Here is a 4210-nt window from a genome sequence, read left to right as displayed (position 1 = left end):
CATCCTAGTTAAAAACACGTTTTCACTGAAACCGAACTTGAACTTCGCCGATGTGGTGCGACAGGGCGATCCACCACACCGGCCTCCGGCACCTGCCCAGACCACACATAGTGAGGCTGGGACGGAGCCATCCTCAACCCCGGTGGGAGCAGCTCACGCTGCTCCACCAGCCGCAAAGCAGGCTATGCCGTCCCTCGAGTTGGCAAGCCTCAAGGCCTCTTGCCACGAGGAGAGGTCTGAAAAAAGTGCCGACGTGCTGTCTGCACGACTCTCCAGCGCCTCTGATGAGGTAATGGAGACGAGCCAGGGTGGTTCCGTGCCGTCAACGTCACAGGGACGGCGGAACTCCTTGGATACTGCGTGTAAAGAAAACCCCCGAATCACGGGGCGAAAACCAATTAAACGTATCCAGACCCCACACACATAAATCAATATGGCGTTCCTAATACACTGGAATTGCAGAGGACTCCTAAATAATCTTAGTGATATAAAAGAGATAATAAATTCTTTCTCACCTGTAGCAATGTGCCTACAGGAAACGAACTTAGGTCCTCAGCGTAAAAATGTAATAAAAAAATACAAAGTCTTTCGCCGTGACCGAGAGCAAGCAAACAGGCTTTCAGGAGGGGTAGCCATCATTGTACAAAGTGGCATTGCAGCTCGTGAAGTCAAAATAAAAACCAAATTTGAAGCTGTGGCAGCCACTTTGCTCTCATACAAAACGATTACGGTGTGCTCTGTGTATTTAGAAACACACCTAAAAATAGCCCTTCATGAGTTAGAGGACCTGTTCCAACAATTACCAGAACCCTGTCTGGTAGTTGGGGATATTAATGCGCATTCCAGTTTTTGGGGAAGCGAGAAAAGAGACGTAAGAGGACAAATTATAGAAGATTTTATTTTAAGCAATAATGTTTGTTTGTTGAATTCTGGCAAATCAACATACTGCTCCCCAAGCTCAGGAAAGATGAGCTGTATTGATTTATCTTTCAGTTCACCTTGTATTTTTAACGATTTTAAATGGGACGTCATAGATAACCTATATGGAAGCGATCATCTACCAGTTATAATCACTCTTCCATCCTCACCTGCAATCATTCCAAACAAACCACGACGATGGAAGCTCCAAGCAGCTGACTGGACACTGTTTAGAGAAAAAGCCAATCTAGATGAAGTCTTTTCCGAAGACCTTAGTGTCGATGATCTCAATGAACAACTCACAACCTGTATTTTAGCCGCTGCCCGTTTAGCTATCCCCCAGACTTCAGGAGTGGTGAGACAAAATCACAAGGTGTGGTGGACTCGGGAATGCAAAGAAGCAAAGCGAAAACAAAATAAAGCCTGGGGTGTCCTTCGCCGATATCCCACTCAGGAAAACCTCCTAATCTTTAAAAAGGCACGAGCTAAAGCACGATACGTCCGCCGTAATGCCGAAAAGACGTCATGGCAAGCATACGTTTCATCAATAAATAGCACAGTCACATCAAAAAACATGTGGGAGCCGGTACGTAAGCTCCATGGTAGCTACTCCCCATTTACAATTCCTCTCCTGACAACCCCCGCCATCCAAACAAGTATAGAGGAACAGGCCAACATATTAGGAGAACATTTGGCTGCAGTCTCTAGTTCTTCACACTACACTCAGTCATTTTTAAAATATAAGAACGTGGCTGAAAAGCAAAGGCTTTCGATTAGTGGCAGCACAAATGAGCCGTATAATAGTTTAATCACTCATCAAGAAATCACTAGAGTACTGTCTGCCGGGAAACAAACTGCACCAGGGCCCGATCAAATTCATTATGAAATGCTGGCACATCTTTCCGAATCCGCTATAAATGCACTTCTGAATTTTTTTAACAAGATACTGTTACAAGGGAAAATACCGGAGGCCTGGAAAAAGCTATTACTGTACCCTTTTTGAAAACCGGAAAGCCACCGACATCTCCCGGTGGTTATAGGCCAATAGCCCTTACCAGCTGTCTGGCGAAATCTTTCGAAAGCATTTTGAATATTAGATTGATGTTTATTCTAGACTCCCGTGAACTACTCGACATCCATCAGAGTGGTTTTAAATAAACGTGCTCTACAACTGATCACCTCATTCGACTTGAAAACACAATTCGAGAGGCATTCATCCACAGACTACACTGCCTTGACGTCTTTTTTGATCTAGACAAGGCTTACGATACTACCTGCAGGTATGGCATTCTCCGCGACCTAGTAGATCTGGGTATTCGCGGCAGGATGTTAAACTGCCTGCGTGACTTTTTCTCCAACCGTACCTTCCATGTGCGCCTCGGTTCAACTCTCTCAAGGAAGTTTTGTCAGGAAAATGGGGTACCACAAGGGTGTATCTTAAGCACTACACTCTTTATTGTAAAAATGAATTCCCTAGCACAAATAATTCCGAAACCCATTATGTATTCAGTTTACGTTGATGATCTCCATATAGCTTGCACATCATCAAGCGTATCAACATGCGAGAGGCAAGTACAGTTAACAATAAACAAACTAGCAACATGGGCAGATAAAAATGGGTTCCAGTTTTCTCCACAGAAAGCAGTGGCCGTTATGTTCTCGCTGAAACGAGGTTTACAGGCTGATCCCACCCTACACCTTAATGAAACCGAACTCCCAGTGAAAAACGAGCACAAATTTCTTGGCATTACATTTGACAAAAAGCTAACATTCCTACCTCACATAAACACGGTGAAAAACAAGGCCTCTAGAGCACTCAACATACTTAAAGTCCTTTCACGGAAACGCTGGGGCTCTGATAGGGCATGCCTTCTACAAATATACCGCTCCGTCATACGCTCCTCCTTAGACTATGGGTGTATAGTGTATGGCTCTGCCAGATCATCATATTTAAAACGATTGGACCCAGTACACAATTTAGGTTTACGCTTGTCAACTGGTGCCTACAGGACGTCGCCCATAACCAGTTTGTATGTAGAAACTAACGAACCTCCACTTGCCGACAGAAGAAGCATGCTGACATGCTCGTATGTTCTAAAAGTCCATTCCTTGCCAAAACATATATGTTACCCAATAGTTAGCAATTGCCCATCTAGAATATTTTTCACAAACAAACCCCAGGCTATCAGACCACTCCTTCTCGGTTTTGAAGAGAAATTACAAGAGTTACCTGTAACGGACACACTGCCTAATATTGCCCAGAAACCCGATCCACTGCCAACATGGTATTGCTTGCCTTCTGTTTGTGACTTATGATTAACACGTTTTCAGAAAAAGCTAACGCCGCAGGAACATATATTACAAGAATATTTAGCATTAAAAGAAAAAATATGTGGAATACACAGCATTTTACACCGATGGTTCCAAAGCTGCACACTACGTGGGATGTGCTGTGATACAGAATAGCTGGGAAGAAATAGTACGGCTGCCGCAATGTGCATCAATTCTCACTGCAGAGAGTCATGCAATTTCCATGGCTGTGGAAAGAATATTACATGAAAACATTGAAAACAGCATCATTTATACAGACTCACTAAGCATACTTACAGCACTTCAGCCTAGGAATGCAGTTCTGCCAATAATCGGTGACATCCTACACAACATAACAGAAGCCGCGACGCGGGGACAAAACATCAAATTTTGTTGGGTGCCTAGCCACGTAGGAATCTGTGGAAATGAGAAAGCAGACGAGAGTGCAGCGAAAGCTCGAAATAAGCAAATCCAAAACATAAGAATTCCTTACAGATTTTGCATGAAATTAGTGTGCCATAAACTGAAAGAAAAATGGCAGTCCGCATGGAACAACCAAACGAACAATAAGCTACGCCTTGTAAAACCCATCATCGAAGAGTGGAAGTCATGTTCACGCCAAGAACGTTTTATTGAAGTTGTCTTATGTCGACTCCGCATTGGACACACACACCTCACCCATAATTACTTGCTGAAAAAAAAAGACAAGCCCGTTTGTGACAAATGCGTAGACGAACTTACAGTAACCCACATTTTACTCTCCTGCAGACGACTTGAGACATTGAGAAAAAAATATTTTACGCCATTTTACAGCGAACGCATTCTTTTTCATCCTTCATTGATATTAAGTGAAGATGCACTGGTTGGCACAATTCATGTATTTAGCTTTTTAAAAGAAACCGGTTTTCTTGAAAAATTGTAAAGCTTCACCTTGTTCTCTTTCACATCCAGTGACACACCTCACCCACCTTCTCATGTCTGA

General features: G+C 43.4%; 1 long non-coding RNA gene across 1 annotated transcript; it reads right to left on the bottom strand.

Annotated features, from left to right (window-relative positions):
* Window positions 1–274: 274 nt before the first annotated feature.
* On the bottom strand, window positions 275–3593 carry LOC142563067 (uncharacterized). Its single transcript, XR_012824294.1, has 3 exons — window positions 3526–3593; window positions 1089–1144; window positions 275–356 (listed from the first exon to the last, which is right to left on the bottom strand). It is a non-coding gene; the product is annotated as an uncharacterized LOC142563067 (long non-coding RNA).
* Between the last annotated feature and the right edge of the window lie 617 nt (window positions 3594–4210).

Source organism: Dermacentor variabilis, chromosome 11, assembly GCF_050947875.1.
Source record: "Dermacentor variabilis isolate Ectoservices chromosome 11, ASM5094787v1, whole genome shotgun sequence".
Lineage (NCBI taxonomy): Eukaryota > Metazoa > Arthropoda > Arachnida > Ixodida > Ixodidae > Dermacentor > Dermacentor variabilis.
The sequence above is the reverse complement of the archived record's forward strand: the minus strand, read 5'-3'. Positions and strand labels throughout refer to the sequence as shown.